The sequence below is a fragment of the Tamandua tetradactyla genome, chromosome 9 (genome assembly GCF_023851605.1).
Source record: "Tamandua tetradactyla isolate mTamTet1 chromosome 9, mTamTet1.pri, whole genome shotgun sequence".
Lineage (NCBI taxonomy): Eukaryota > Metazoa > Chordata > Mammalia > Pilosa > Myrmecophagidae > Tamandua > Tamandua tetradactyla.
Window position 1 is genome coordinate 3,316,656 of NC_135335.1, and position 16,909 is coordinate 3,333,564.

General features: G+C 46.6%; 1 protein-coding gene across 2 annotated transcripts in view; it reads left to right on the top strand.

Moving 5' to 3' along the window:
- The first annotated feature begins 1,949 nt into the window (after positions 1-1,949).
- LOC143646481 (actin, alpha skeletal muscle 2-like) overlaps positions 1,950-16,909 on the top strand; it is a 49,429-nt gene continuing 34,469 nt past the window's right edge. The window contains exons 1-2 of one of the 2 annotated variants that reach the window (XM_077115402.1): positions 1,950-2,053; positions 2,278-2,428. The gene's annotated coding sequence lies outside the window, so the exon portion shown is untranslated. The remainder of the gene's footprint in view (positions 2,054-2,277; positions 2,429-16,909) is intronic. The other variant, XM_077115401.1, reaches the window with a different exon arrangement.

The window sequence follows — 16,909 nt, forward strand, 5'->3', positions numbered from 1 at the left end:
CAATAAATGTGAAAATGTACTCAATTTCGTTCATTGAAGTCCACTAAAAAGGCAAAAATTAAAAGGTCCGAGAAGCCCACTAATGGGAGGCTGTGGAACAACAGAAAAGTGTAACTCAGGACCACCCTGGGGGAAATCGTTCTGCAGCATCTCTTAAAGCCACGCCCTCAGATGCCTGTGAGCTGGAAACCCTGCTTCTGGATATGTGCCCAAGGACGAAATGCTATGTCCACCAGAGGACTTGGCTAGAATGCTCATGGCGCCATGTTCACAAAAACCAAAAGAGCTTGGGAACAACTCAAACGCCACGAACAATAGAATGGATCCGTTGTGGTGCGCCACACAATGGGAGACAACACACACACACCTTAAAAAGAACAAATAATCTACGGCTGCACACACAGCACATGGGAGGTCTGCCAAGTGTAATGTTGAGTGAAGGAACCAGATCCAAGAGAATAGACACTGTGTGATCCCAGAGTATGAATTCCAAGGAAGGGCAAACTTAGTACTGCAATAAAGACAGAAGAGTGAATACTTGGGGTAATCCTGGATTACCCAGCAGCTATGAATGCAGAAGGGAATGAAATATTTGCACAGGGGTAGGCAAATATAAAAAGTCATTCAGCTGTATATGTAATCTTTATAAGCCAAGTACGTCATCCAAATGAAGCATCGGGGAAGAGGCTGGATGGAGAGTGAGAATGTACAAGGGAGTTGGGGACATGCGAAGCTGGAAGAGGTGGGTTCTCCTGGAGAAGAGCACAGAGCAGGAAGGCAGCTGATGCAGCAGTTTTTTGTAATGATCTTTTGGGTAGAGTGGGAACTGCTGATGGGACAACATGCAGCCAAAGGGAAGCCACAGGGTCTGTGCATTATGTAGTAACCAGCCTTCCTTGTACACTCGCTGTGGGCCAGGCACTCTTCTGAGTCCTTTCCATCCTCACTCCAACCCCATGAGGTAGGCTTATGTTAATTGTTATCCTCATTTTATATGGAAAGTGCCATGTTCAGGTAATTTTCTCTAAGTCATAGAATCTTCCCCACCTGGCTCCAGAGCCCTCACACTAAACCCGAAGTTGCAAGTTCTATCTCCTCCAAGGCTCCCGTTGATAGCTTTCTATCTGTTTTTCTAACAATCTTGGTTTTCTTTTTTATAGCCTCCCAGCACTTAGAGAAGCACATTTGGAGGCAAGAGGATTTCTCCACTTGAGTCTCCAGTGATGGGAATCGATGGCCCACCGACCGTTACGAGATGTTCTGGGAGATGGACTTGGGAACTGGGTTCCTGACCTATGGAAGGAGACTTTCATAGGAGAACCAAAGCTGTTACATTAACTGCTCCATCATGGCCCCATTTCAAAGTCCCAAGTGGCAGAAGCTGCACCACCATGCCCTTAAGTAAGAACAGGTTCCAGTGGTCACCATCGCCTTCTATTTGGGCAACGCTACCCCCCCCCCCCCCAATGTGCCGGCATGTCCATGTCCAACCCACTTCCTGGACCCTTCCATACCTGCCCAGTACTATGGCTTCAACCAAGGTGCCAGGAAGTCTCCACCCACCTATGTGAGCTCCTTGTTCTGTCCTTGCTTTCTCCAGACCAGGAGACCTGGGTGCTGCTTCTACACCCCTCAGCATGAGCCTCACACTGGCCCCCATGGACCTCCCATCACGTCCTGCTTGGGGGCAGCTCTGCCCAAAGGCTCAAGCTCTGTCTTCAGCTCCCACAATGTCTCATCCCAGGCAAAGTCCTTGGGGTGGTCAGGCTGGAGACCACGGTCTCTTTTGTCCTACAGTAGGACACATCCCTGGAGCATCCAACATGCCAAAACAGCTGTAGGGGCGGATATAGAATAAGTAGAAACGCAAAGATGAAGACGAGAAGGTATTGAGCTGGGGCCATTTCACACAGGGACTGGTGTCCTTGTGCAGCTGAAAGGCCCTGAGGTCATGCTGTGTTACAGCACAGAGCAATTGTTGTTCAGGGGTAGGGTCCAGCCACCAAGGAGAGGCCGTGCTGCACTCAGCATCCGCGCTTGGGAAGGCAGGAAGGTTTGTCATTTACTTGGGAGATGCTTGTGTTTCTCAAAACGTTGTGTTCTAGGAGAGCTCGGTGAATGGGTGGTTCTGTTGCGTGGGATGATCCATTCTCTAAAGAAAAGAGGAGAAGGGGTTGCCCGCAGGTGGCATTTTCAGGCAGTTTTGCAGTTTTTGTTTCCGTAGCTTTGTTTCCATCATTTTAATTAGAGCCTTTTTGGCATCTGTTTTGTTAATAGGAAGTTAAAATGTCACTGAGCGAGACCAACTTGTTGAATGACTAGAACCCCCGTGGAGCATCAGGGCCACACACGCTGCATCCCTGAGCCGAACAAAGCAAAGGTGAGCATGGAAGCCGTGCTGCCCAGGTGTTGGAGAATCATGAGCCAGGTTTGCTCTGGAACTTTTCAGTTTCTTGTATGTTTTACTGTGCTTCCTCTTGGCTCTCCTTTTTACCTTCTTCCTGCAGCTACTACAAAGTCTTCTTACTAGATGGGGATTGAACAGAGCTGCTTGTGTGACCCTGTAATACCCGCGGGTGTGTGCTTATGTGTGGGTTCCAGTGTCCCAGAGCTGGGTTCTGCTGGGCAGATCACGTGGGAACGTGCTCTGTGTGTCTGTTAACACGTCTCTTTGCGCGATGAATAGGTCTGTGTTTAAACAAATGCTCTGTGTATGAAGTAGACGGTTCTGCGTTGAGCCCCTTATAACACACAGGCAACCGAAACCATGTTGGAGTTTTCTTCATTATATGTCTGAAATTCTCACAAATGATGCAAGCCAAGGTGACACTAAGAGAAGTGAGGAAATCCCTAATTGAGCAGAGACTTGGTGTGACAATCGCCGTGTAGCCAGGCCCAGATGTCCCCACTCTCCTTCCGTGGGCATTGGCCCGCCAGACGTCCCTGTTGGCATACCCTGTAGAAGGCAAATTCGGCCTCTATCGTCGTCCGGAGATGTGTGAAGACGGAGGCTTGTCCGTGAAGTTCCACCCAGCAGCGAGGCGTCGGGCACCTTTGGTGAAATGAGTAGCCTTTGATTCGACATTTGCACTCAGTGGTTGAAGCCAAAATTAGCAAGGAGCTGTTTTTGGGTAGATAAATGCTAGTATCTGATATAAGTTATTTTCCAAACTCAAAACACTAAAGCTTTCCAAGTTTGAAAATATCAGGAATCTTTTCTGGCCAGAAATAATGTCTGGCACATAATAGGAATGCAATAGATTTTTTTTTTGGGGGGGGGGAAATAAATCTTTAATGGAATTTAAAATTTTATGTTTTATTACTAGTGTATTCAAGTTTCCAAGTTTGTCCAAGTAACAAACATTTTTTTTTTTTTTTAGAAATCATACCATTCTACATATGCACTCAGTAATTCTTAACATCATCACATAGATGCATGATCATTGTTTCTTAGTACATTTGCATCGGTTTAGAGGAACTAGCAACACAACAGAAAAAGATATAGAATGTTAATATAGAGAAAAGAAATAAAAGTAACAATAATAGTAAAAAAAAAAAAACAACAACAAAAAAAACCATAGCTCAGATGCAGCTTCATTCAGTGTTTTAACATGATTACTTTACACTTAGGTATTATTGTGCTGTCCATTTTTGAGTTTTTGTATCTAGTCCTGTTGCACAGTCGGTATCCCTTCAGCTCCAATTACCCATTATCTTACCCTGTTTCTAACTTCTGCTGGACTCTGTTACCAATGACATATTCCAAGTTTATTCTCGAATGTCCGTTCACATCAGTGGGACCATACAGTATTTGTCCTTTAGTTTTTGGCTGGACTCACTCAGCATAATGTTCTCTAGGTCCATCCATGTTATTACATGCTTCATAAGTTTATCCTGTCTTAAAGCTGCATAATATTCCATCATATGTATATACCACAGTTTATTTAGCCACTCTTCTGTTGATGGACATTTTGGCTGTTTCCATCTCTTTGCAATTGTAAATAACGCTGCTATAAACATTGGTGTGCAAATGTCCATTTGTGTCTTTGCCCTTAAGTCCTTTGAGTAGATACCTAGCAATGGTATTGCTGGGTCGTATGGCAATTCTATATTCAGCTTTTTGAGGAACCGCCAAACTGCCTTCCACAGTGGTTGCACCATTTGACATTCCCACCAGCAGTGGATAAGTGTGCCTCTTTCTCTGCATCCTCTCCAGCACTTGTCATTTTCTGTTTTGTTGATAATGGCCATTCTGGTGGGTGTGAGATGATATCTCATTGTGATTTTGATTTGCATTTCTCTAATGGCCAGGGACATTGAGCATCTCTTCATGTGCCTCTTGGCCATCCGTATTTCCTCTTCTGGTAGGTGTCTGTTCAAGTCTTTTTCCCATTTTGTAATTGGGTTGGCTGTCTTTTTGTTGTTGAGTTGAACAATCTCTTTATAAATTCTGGATACTAGACCTTTATCTGATATGTCATTTCCAAATATTATCTCCCAGCAATAGATTTTTGAATGGATGAATGAATGAAAGCAAAATTGCACCGAAATAGAAAGCTTCTTTCCTGGCTGATAATAAACAGCTCTATTGCTATAGGTCTCTCGGTGGACTCACTCAACCAGGGTGAACAGACTTTTTCAGTCCAGAGACAGAGTAAATATTCAATCAATTCTGTATGACTGTCTCAGTAAAGCTTTATTTATAAGGAGAGGAGGTGGGCCAGATGCAGCCAATAGGCTACCTTTTGCGGAGCCTCCGAGAAGGACTCACTTCTCCAACAATCACAGACCATGTGTCTTTGTCTCTTTGGGTCTTCCCAGGACCCAGGACTGGGTATTGCAGTTAAGTCACACACATTAAAACTGCGTCTCCTTTTACCATTGTGCTTTAAAAACATCTGTTTAAATGAAGTAAAATGACTGTGCGTTGTATTAGGGGTAGGAGTAAAGACTGAAGAGACAAACTCTGCCACGAGAGAAATATGTGAACTAGCAGCAACACCATTTCCTTCCTGTAACTTGGATTTGAGAGCAAGATTCGTGAAAATTTTGGTCCAGCAAGCAGACTGTGGTCCAACAAGCAGCCACCAGGTGGTGCCCTGGGCACACAGAAATGCAGCTGCTTTTGCACAAAGAGGCAGGAAAATCGAGCGTTCCGAGGGTGTGCCGTCCCCACTGTGTCGCATCTGCCTCTGGGATGAGAAGGGAAGACGGAGCAGGGAGCTCTCTGCCCACACCCTACCCTTTGGGAGACTTTGCTTTATTACCATGTGCAGGTATCAGGCATGCAAATAAACACCTCATTTTTAAATACTTAGGTTTGATGTGTTCGCACTAGACCAGGAAGCATGGGCATCCCGAAGGGGTGAGTTATGTCCCTTCAGATCAAATTAACGAAATGACTGACCATTAGGGGAGAGATGGAGCACCGTGCGGGAGGAGATGACACCGAGCCTCACCCAGCTTCCCCAAAAAACAGCTCCGGCCCTGTTATGGGGTGCATTGTGTGCCCCAAAAATATACGTCGACATCCTAAGCTGATTCCTCAGACTGTGGCTTTATCTGGAAGCAAAGGCTTCACAGATGAAATTGGTGGAGATGGGGCTGTGGTGGAGCAGGGTGGACCCTTGGTCCTCTCTGCCCAGTGTCCTGCAGGAAGGGGAGAGGAGGCTGGACTCAGCCGGGTGGCCGAGGCAGAGGCTGGAGCGATGCAGCCAGGGACAGGGACGCCGAGGACGATGGGCCAGGAGCTAGGAGAGGCAGGAAGGAGCCACTCTGCAGGCTGCAGAGGCAGCGCGGCCCTGCCCACTGCTGGACTCCAGACTTCTGGCCTCCAGACCCCGGAGACAATGTATCTCTGTCGTTCTAAGGCATCCAGTTTGTGGGACCTTTTTACCCAAGCTCAGGATGCAAAGGCCCCAACCTGCACAGCCCACCAAGCTGCCCAGCCTTCCAGGCAGAGGCTGGCACATCCCTGCAGGACAGTTTATTTTCAAATACGTCCTGTTCTAGTTTGCAAGCTGCCAGATGTGATATACCAGAAAGAGAACAGCTTTTAAAAGGGAGAATTTATTAAGTTGCAAGCTTACAGTTCCAAGGCCATGAAAATCTCTAAATTAAAGCAAATCTATAAAAATGTCCAAATCAAGGCACCACCCAGAGGTTACCTTCACTCAAGAAAGGCCGATGACATTCAGGGTTTCTCTCTCCACTGGAAAGGCACATGGTAAACATGGCAGCATCTGCTAGCTTCTCTCCAGGCCTCTTGTTACATGAAACTCCCTGGGGGCCATTTTCCTTCTTCATCTCCAAAGGTCTCTGGCTGTGTGGTCTCTCCTGGTTCTTGTGGCTCTCTGGCTCCCTCCGAAATGTTTTCCTCTTCTAAGGGATTCCAGTAAACTAATCAAGACCCAAATGGAATGGGTGGAGTCACGTCTCCCTCTAATCAAAGGTTAATACCCACAGCTGGGTGAGTCACATCTCTGTGGAGATAATCTGACCAAGTTTCCAACCTACGGTACTGAATAGGGATGAAAAGAAACGCTGCTCCACAAGGTGGGTCAGAATTAAAACATGACCATTCTAGGGTACATCATCCTTTCAAAGTGGCTCACCTCTCTTGGCGCACATGAACGTCTATTCAATCAGTGGAATGCGGAGCACTACATAGCAGTGAAAAAGGAGCCACTGCAACATGCATCAACACAAATGAATCTCCAAAGGTTGAGGGAAATAAGCAAGCCATTCACGTAACGTTCAAGAACAGGCAAAACCTAACAATACCTTATAGATACAGCTAGACATAGCAAAAGTCTAATAGAAAGCAGGAGAATTATTAACACAAAATGTGGCATGAGGCTACTCTGGGCGCGAGGGACCTTGTGGGCACAGACGGATGATGGTATTCAGGTCTGATGGTGGGTCATTTATCAAAACAAGTGGAAGTCCTGAGAGGTACATAAACAGCTTGTACATCCTGTCACACAACACAGCATCATAAAATAGGATGAAAATAAGGATAATAATCATCACTCTCCTGCTTGTTGCTCAAGGCCAGCACTCTGGGGCAGGGGAAAGAAATTGAGATTTAGGATCTTAATTCTGACTGCCAGGCCTGAAGTGTGATTTCCCAGAAGCTGTAAGGGGAACGAACTACATTCGCTCTTCCAGCCCAGAGGAGCCACCCATCGGCTAAGTCGGGTGTTTTAGTCCGTACGCTGCCGAAATGTGATATACCAGAATTGGAGCGGCTTTTTAAAAGGGGAGTTAAATAAGTTACAAATTTACAGTTCTTAGGGAGTAGAAGTGTCCAAATTAAGGCACCCACAAGAGGTGACCTTCACTCAAGGAAGGCCAATGGGTCAGGAGAGCCTCTGTCAGCTGAGAAGGCATGTGACTGGCATCTGCTGGTCCCTTGCTCCTGGGCTCCATTGCTTTCAGCCTCTGTTCCCCTGTGGGGGTTCCTCACTTTGCTTCTGCCCCCCAACTGGCAGGCTCAGATGCCCCTGCCATCAGAGCCCCCGCAGTCCCAGGACTTTCCGTCCTGCAGCATTTATTATATTACCCTGCGTGATGAGTTTTGCCTGTTTTTGAACTTCATGAAATTGCAGTCATCACCCGGTGCACCTCTTCTGTGCCTTGCTCATTTCACTCACCCTTTGAAGAGTCGCCAGGTGAGTGCTCTTAGCTTTGGGGACCCCTGACCGGTGCCCAACACCCTCGCTTGGCGTTGGAGATGCCGTGGATGGGATGGGGGCCGGACGACCCGTGCACGTGGGATTCTCTCAAGGATGCCTGGCCCTTCGAATCCCAGAGTCAGGATGCCAGTGCCCAGTTTGCCAGGACTAAGGGGCTTCCAGGATGCAGGACTTCCCACGCCAAAGCTAGGGAAGCCCCAGGCAAACTGGGATGCCCTTGTTATTTTAGCTGGACTTTGGTGCAAGGTGTAAGGCTTAGTTTTGTTATAACCGAATCGGATCATAGGAACACTCCAAGCATTGGTGTGACACTGCTTTGTACGCCGCTCGGACCAAGGCTCCTTGGAGGGCCTGCGAGACGGCTTATGGAGCGACTCCTCGCCAGTCCCTGATCTTGCTGACGGTGGATTTAATTAGTAAACTAAGGCTTCGGGCACTTCTCACCCCCCAAAAGGCTGACAGCGAGAATAAGACAAAATGCTTTTTAAACTGGGGACTTGGCAACCACACCAGGTTTTTGTCATCGAAGAGGGTTGTCTGCTGTTGTCTTATCATAAAGCAGCAGGTGTGAGAGTCATTCTGGGGTTTTTGTTTTTTTTTTAATTTTTTAAAAATATTTTTATTGATAAAACAACATACAAACACAAACATTCCATACATGGTCTACAATCAATGGCTCATGATATCATCAAAGAGTTGTGTATTTATCCCCATGATCACTTTTTAGAACATTTGCATCATTCCAGAAAAAGAAATAAAAAGAAAAAAGAAAATTCATTTTAACCTTTGTTCCCCCTAGTATTTGTTTATTTTTTTATACATATTTTTTACTCATCTTTCCATACCCTGGATAAAGGAAGCATCAGACGCAAGGTTTTCACAATCACAGTCACGTTGTAAAAACTATATCTTTATACAATTGTCTTCAAGAAACAAGGCTACTGGAACACAGCTCTACAGTTTCAGGTACTTCCCTCCAGCCTCTCCAATGCACCATAAACTAAAAAGGGATGTCTATATAATATGTAAGAATAACCTCCAGGATAACCTCTTGACTCTGTTTGAAATCTCTCAGCCACTTAGACTTTATTTTGTCTCATTTCTCTCTTCCCCCTTTTGGTCAAGAAGGTTTTCTTAATCCCTTGATGCTGAGTCCCAGCTCATCTGGGATTTCTGGAAAGAGTTGTTTTTGTCCGGGGGGTGGGGGGGGAGTTGCATGGACCAGGAATCAAACCCTGGTCTCCTGCATGGCAGACGAGAATTCTGTTACTGAATCACCCTTGTACCATCCATTCTGGGGGCTTTTTATAGTCGGATTGCTGCATTTCTGATTGAGTAGATCTGGAGTGAGGACTCGGGGTTGAAGTTACTAGCAAGCAAAGCCAATTCTGCTGGCCTGGGGACACAGATGAGACCTTCGATCTCAGTGGAAAGGGCACTGAGGCCAGGCTAGGAGTGAACAAGCCTTTTCTGTAAAGGGTCAGGGAGTAAATATACACAGTCTGCACTACTCAACTCTGCCGTTGTAGTTTAAAAGCAGCCAGCGATAATATGTAAACAAGCTTGCATAGCTATGTGGACAGGCGGAGGGCCGGAGTTGGTCCATAGGCTATAGTTTGCCAACCCTAGTCTATACCTTACTGTGTGACTTTCAGTAACACCCTTAGCTTCTCTGTTTTCTCCATCTTCACTGTACTGACGAGCAGATGATTTTGAATCAGTTGACCGTGGATCATGAGTAAGGACCGTTCATTTAGAACACAGAGGCAGTGTGGCCCAAGTGTACCCATCAGTCTTTGCTACCTAACAAAACATCCCAGGAGCTGAGATTTAAAACAATTATCTTATTTCCCACCGATCCACTGGTTGACTGGTCTCTGCTGGGCACTCTCATGCACGTGGGGTCACCTGGCAGTCCTCTGGTGTCTGGGTGATGGAATTGGCCTCACCCACATGTCTGGCAGGTGGCTGGCTATGGGCTGGGGCCCCTCAGCTCTCTCCCACGAGGGTTCCCATGCTCTCAGGCGCTTGCATGTAGCAAGAGCAGAAGCTGCAATCCCTCTGCCGACCCCCTCAGAGCTTGCTCAGTGTCACTTCCACCACACATTGTACTGGTCAGAGGAAGTCATGGGGCCAGCCCAGATGAAAAAGTGATGATGGATTGCATCTTGTGATGGGAGAAGCTGCAACGAATTTATGGCTGTTTGCAGTTTACCACCCAGAGGGAGAAGTAGGACAGAAAAACAGGCTGGTTGGGGTTGAATCATAGCTCCAGCTCTGACCAGCCCAAGACTTCATCTCCCGATGCCTATTTCCTCATCAGAGATGTGAGAATGATGATTCCCAATCTCACAGGGTCACCAGGAGGCTTAGACAAGTTGGGTTAGAGCTGCGTTTGGCATGAGAAAGTCTCCTCCACGTTCATGTCTCTATGAACCCCCACAGATGGAACAGCACTCGGGGTGCAGAGAACTGAAGATAGTCGGGGCCACCTGAAATGAGCCTTCCACATTCTTCTCCAAGGACTACCTCCATGGTGTTTGAAAGCTGCCAGAATGCGATATACCAGAAATGGAACAGCTTTTAGAAAGGGGAATTCAAAAAGTTACCATTTTACAGTTCTAAGGAAGTGAAAGTGTCCAAATGAAGGCACCCACAAGAGGTTACCTTCACTCAAGAAAGGCCAATGGATGAGAAACCCCTCTGTCAGCTGGGAAGGCACGTGGCTGGCATCTGCTGTTCCCTGGCTCCTGGGTTCTGTTGCTTTCAGCCTCAGTTCCTGTGGGGGCTCCTCACTTTACTTCTCCAGGGCTGGGTTTCATCTCTTGGATTCCCTTGGCTCTCTCCAGGTTCTGGCTTGCTTAACGTCTCATGGTGCTGCCTGCTGGGCTCGAAGCGTCTCCACACATCTCTGGTCTCCACATGTCTGCATCTGCATCAGCTCTGCTCTGAAGTTCCTGTTGGCTCCGAGGCTTCTGTCTCCAAAATGTTTCCTCTTTTAAAGGACTCCAGTAAACTAGTCAAGACCCACCTGGAATGGGTGGAGTCCCATCCCCATCTAATCAAAAGGACACACCCACACAGGTGTGTCACATCTCCATGGAGATGAGCTAATTGAAAGTTTCCAACCTACAGTACTGAATAGGGATTAAAAGAGATGGCTGCCTCCACAAGATGGAATCAGGATTAAAATATGGCTTTTCTAGGGTACAGAATACTTTCAAACCAGCACACCCACCCACCTTGAACTCTGGGCTTTTGCTCTATCTGACCCTGCCTGGAATTTGTCCACCTGTGTTCAAGACCAACTCAAAATGATACCTCTTTTCTGGTTGAAATAGTGATTTTCTTTATACAAATGTCTCTCTCAGAGGAGTCAGGAGCTCCTTGAAGCAGAAATAGTGCTTTGTTTAGAGTTTGCAGTAAAGGCTTTGGAGACAAAATTCTTTCAAATCATTTGGGACAGGTTTCTCCCTGTTTTCTGTTAAAAATGTTGAAAGAAAACCAGCATAATTTCTCAATGAAGAAAGAACTTTTAGCAGGAAGCATGTAAACATTACATGTTCTTTTCCCTTGCAGCAATACATGGTTTCTCTTCTGGGAAATTGCTTCAGGGATCTTGTATAATTTGCTTAAGAAAAACAAACAATAGCCGCATTCTGTTAACCCTGTTTCTTTCCTTTGAGGAAAATAAATCTCATCATGATGGTATCAGAATGATCATGCTCTGATTTGGGGCAATATACATGGGTGGGGAAGGGTCTCTGTCTGTATTTGAGGAGATCCAAAACATTTCAGAGTCATATAATGATAAGTTTGTATTCAGCTTTGGTTTGTGGGGTTGAATTCTCTTTCATTGTAAAAATGTGCCAAAATTGTGGAAATGTTGCATAGGCGACAGACAGGTACATCATTTCTATTTCAGTAAAGACCACTTTTGAAATGGATTCCTGCCTAACAAATGGGCTAGGCAAAGATATTTTTGTCTGAATTTAGAGAGGAGAAAGATATGCAAGGATAAAAATTATTATAAGCATACCTATCTATATCCATCCATCCATCTATCCATCCATCCACCAACCTGCCCATCTATGCATCCATCCATCCATCCATCCTTCTATTCATCTATCATCCTGGGCTCCCACAATTCTTTGCAAGTATTTCAGCCTCATGATTTATTGTGCTGATTTGAAACTATTGTATACCCCAGAAAAGCCATGTTCTGTAATCCTGATTCAATATTGTTGGGTGGGATCTTTTTGATTAAGTTGTTTCCGTGGAGATGTGACTCACCCAATTGTGAATGGGACCTTTAGATTAGGTGGTTTCCATGGAGATGTTCCATTCAAGGTTGGGTTGCTTACTGGAGTTCTTTAAGAGGAAACCATTTTGGAAAAAGCTTGAGAGCTGATAAGAGACATTTGGAGATGCAGGAAGAAAACCTGGGAAGCCATTTGAAATGAGAAACTGGGAAAGAAAGCTGGCAAACCTTGCCATGTGCCTTCTGAGCTGACTGAGAAGCTCCAAATGTCAATCAGCCTTTCTTAAGTGAAGGTATCTTTTTCTGGATGCCTTAGTTTGGACGTTTTTACAGCCTTAGAATTGTAAACTTGCAATTTAATAAATTCTCTTTTTAAAAGCCATTCCATTTCTGGTTTATTGCATTCCAGCAGCTTTAACAAACTAAAACACTTATCCTCCAATTCTAACCCGCCAACACTCCCCACACACATACACATGCTATCTCATCATAATGCACATTCACCATCCCACTCAGAACAGCAGAGGGAGAAATCCTTGATGTCATAATGTCCGCCCCTTAGGTATGTATGGCACTTTACAGTTTGCAGAACGTGGACCCTTCCTTCTGAAGCTCACATCTGTATCCACGCAACTCAAGCAGAAATGCCAAGGTCACAGGTGGAAGAGCCTGCCTTCTTGCAACCATGGAAGGTGGGGCAGGCACCAGAGAAACAGAAAAGGCGATGTCCAGAGACTGGACACTGACCATTCTGATGTTTTCCCTCCCCTTTGTGATGGATTTTGAGGAAGCAAAACAATAATACTATCAGACACTTCTGTGATGTGATGGCCTCTGTGTTAGTTTGCAAATTCCCGTTGCTGACAGAGGGAGCAGATGTAGATGCTTGGAGAACAGTTGCTTCAGAGAACAGAGACCTGGATGTCTGGAGGTGCTTGGAGCCCAGCAGATGTTGTCATGAGATGTTAAGCAAGCCAGAACCTGGAGAGAGCTAAGGGAAACCAAGAGATGAAAGCCAGCCCTGGAGAAGCAAAGTGAGGAGCCCCCACAGGAACAGAGACTGAAAGCAATGGAGCCCAGAAGCAAGGGACCAGCAGATGCCAGCCACGTGCCTTCCCAGGTGACAGAGGGGTTCCTCATTCACTGGCCTTTCTTGAGGAAAGGTAACCTCTTGTTGGTGGCTCGGTGGCAGAAATCTCGCCTGCTGTGCTGGAGACCCAGGTTCAATTTCTGGAGCCTGCCCATGCAAAAAAAAAAAGAAAAGAAATTTGTTTTCTTGTTGTGAAAAGAATACAGAGAAGAAGAAACCCATAGGGTGAGATCTTGGGGAGTCTCAAACACAAGCTTTTCTGTCCTCAGGACACGTCATCCTCTGTTGTAGTTTCCTAGCTGCTGAAACCAATACCAGATGATGGGTTGGTATAAGTAGCAGGAATTTATTGGTTCATGGTTTTGAGGTTAGGAGTCCAAAATTGAGGTGTCACCAAGGCGATGCTTTCTCTCCAGACACTGGCGCTCTGGGGCTGGCTGCCAGGAATCCCTGGTCCTTGGCTTCTCTGTCACCATGGCGGTGCCCATGGTGGCATCGTCTGGCTTCTCCGCCTTCCTCTGAGTTTTGGCTTCTTCTGGTGGTTTTTTCTCTGTGTGTCTGAATTCTATCTGGTTTATGAAGGACCCCTGTAATAAGATTTAAGATCTCTCCTGATTCAGTTGGACCACACCTTAACTGAAGTGACCTATCCAACAGTCCTGCTCATACCCACAGGTATGGATTAAGTTTAAGCTCATGCTTTTTCTGGGGTACATGGTCCCAGCCACCACCCCTCCCCACACGTCGATGTGTATTAGCCATCAGAGAAGCTGGCTGGCTCTTCAGTGCCCAAGAGTCTTTACTGAGGTCCCGTTATGTGGACACAAATGCTGGAATCAGTGCCCAGGAGACTGAACTCAATCTCCACCCCTCTCCTCTCGCCGGAGGTTCGGGAGTTTGGGCTGATATAATCTGACTCAAAATCCCAACCAAGTCATTGCATTAGCATAAGACACACAGGTGTGGTCTGGAAGCCAGCTTGAATAAAAAAAGACCTCCTCTTGTTGCAGGATGCTCCAAGGATGTAGAGGAACGAGGAACCAGGGACAACACCAGCCACCTTCTCTATTAGGCTACCCCGTCCTTTCCCACTGTCTCAGGAGTAAATCGCCTGTGATGGTTTTGAGCCAGTAAGCCTAGAATAAGGGTCCTGGAGCTCCAATGCTTCAGGGGCCCCCAGGCAGCTCCAGCCAATGGTCACCATGACAGGGAGGTGGTGGAGGTCCCTTGTGTCATCCCTCAGTGAAGCCAGCCATCTGTGCCTGCTTTTGTTTTTATTGAGAAATCTTTGGATTTTTTAACATTGAACAACCGAATCAAATTTGTTCAAGTGAAGCAGAACAAGCCTGCAGGTCAGAGTCTACCCAAAGGCCATCTGTGTTCCTTCTGTGTCCCGAGGGTCCGCTGGGTCCCCGTGGCGCTCTTCTCCAGACTGGGGACTTCGGGTCCCACATCCCCTCGCTCTCAGCCAGGACATTCGCGTCTTATTCAGAACCCCAGCTACGGACCCAGAGCACCGGGTGGCTTCAGCAGCTGGACAGATCCACTCCGCTTTGACTGAGCTCCTTCTCCTGCCCTCTCTGCTCCACCGGCTTTACCTGTCAACACCTCGGCTGCAGCTCTCAGGACTCCCACCTCCCACGCGTCAGTGCCCATTTCCTCCAGCGACCGGGCTCTCTTGCTGGCTCCAAGAATTCCTCGCAGGGTGTGTGAAACCCCCTCTGGCAGCGGGAGTCCCCTCCTGCCCAGAGCCCAAGTTGAAGCGAGTCCTGGCTGAACAAATCAGCAATGTTAAACAAAACCCCAGGAAACTAGCTGAGCTGGTGGGGATTTCCATTTTGAACCTTAACAGGCAATCACTTGTAGGTGATACTGTATTTCCAAATTGTAATTTGCTCTTCATAATAATTCTATAGCCCATAATAATAATCATACTTACCTTGTCAACTGAGCCCCTGCTATGTCTCTGGTGTGGAGTTTACTTAATCCAACACCCTGTGGAGTTGCAGCCTTTTCATGTTTTATAGCTGAGAAAACTGAGGTTCACTATGGTTGAATATGCCCGACTGGAGACTGAAACCCTTTATCATTTCCCTGTTATCTCAGTTTAAAATACTTTTCCTCATTGAGAAAAAATTACTTCTCTATATACAATCAACTCCTAAACTACTTTGAATATCATTGATTACCTGGTCACCTGTACTCTCAGCAGGAATTACAGCTACTGCCTACTTAACACTATGCCAGGTGATGCTAATTATAAATGTGTGAGAGAGAGAGAGAGAGAGTGTGTGTGTGTGTGTGTGTGTGTGTGTGGCAGCTCCAGTGGAACTCCAGGTTTACAAAGTTTTCCTGGTTCATGAATGCAGTGAAGACTGTCTTTCCTGACAGTTGTGGCCAGGGTTCCAGGAAGGAAACTTAGCTTGGGTCCCAAGCCCACTTCTTTTTTTTTTAATTGAGAAATATCTACCCATGTGCAGTCCAACCACATTGTACGACCAATGGCTCACAATATCCTCACATAGTTGTGTGTTCTTCATCATGGTCATTTTTAGAACATTTGCATCACTCCAGAAAAAGAAATAAAAGAAAAAGTAAACTTATACATACCATATTCCTTACCCCCCTCTCATGACCACTAGTATTTTCCTCTACCCAATTTATTTCACCCTTTATCCCTCCTATTATTTATTTATTTTTTTGATCTATAGTTTTTACTCATCTGTCCATATCTTGGATAAAAGAGCATCAGACACAAGGTTTTCACAATCACACAGTCACATTGTAAAAGTTATATCTTTATACAAGCATCTTCAAGAATCCAGGTTACTGGAACACAGCTCAGCAGTTTCAGGTACTTCCCTCCAGCCACTCCAAGACACCACAGACTAAAGAGGGATATCTATATAGTGCATTAGAATAACCTCCAAGATAACCTCTCGACTCTGTTTGAAATCTCTCAGCCACAGAGACTCTATTTTGTCTCATTTCTCTCTTCCCCCTTTTGGTCAAAAAGGCTTTCTCGATCCCGTGATGCCGGGGTCCGGCTCACCCCACCGTGCCCACTGCTTGAACAAGGGTCAAGGGTAGCTGCAAAAAATGAAACACAGGGGGTGCAAGGGTGCTGCAGTGGTAGAATTCCTGCCTGCCACGCAGGAGACCCGGGTTCGATTCCCAGCCTGTGCACTTCCCACCTCCCCCCAAAAAGAAAAACATCAACCAATGGTGCTGCAATAATGGGACGGTCACATGGAAAAAGAATGAAACGTGACCCCCACCCTACAGCAGACAAAGGAAAAAAAGCAGCAGCATGAACTGATATCCTACAGTTGTGGAGGTGAGAGGCCCGAGACGGATTTTACTGAGCAGAAATCAAGGTGTCGGCGGTACTCCATCCAGAGACCCCAGGAGAGGCCACTTGCTGGCCTCTGCCAGCTCCCAGAGGCCGCCTGCCCTCCTGTCTTCAAAGCCAGCAGCGAGACAGCTCCGGATCGTCTCCTGCCTGTGACCCGTGGTTCCATCATCCCTTCTCGTCCCCCGATCCTGCCCTTCTCCATCCTCCTCCAAGGATGCCTGTGACTACGTTTGGGTCCCAGCAAGGTGACCCAGCATAACCACCCCCTCACAACGTCCTTCACTTCATCACGTGGTCCGAATCCAGAGGCTCGGGGAAGGCGATGTGGTCACCCGTTCTGGAGAGTAGGATGAGGGCATCTTTGGAGGGCATTCCTCTCCGTCCCCCAGGAGCCCCGGGCAGGGGATGAGCTCATGGGCCAGCCTGGGCCATACATGTGTCTCCGGTGCCAGAGGCTTTAGAGATGCCCTCATCCAGATCACCGAGAACAAAGCTGGATTGTGGTG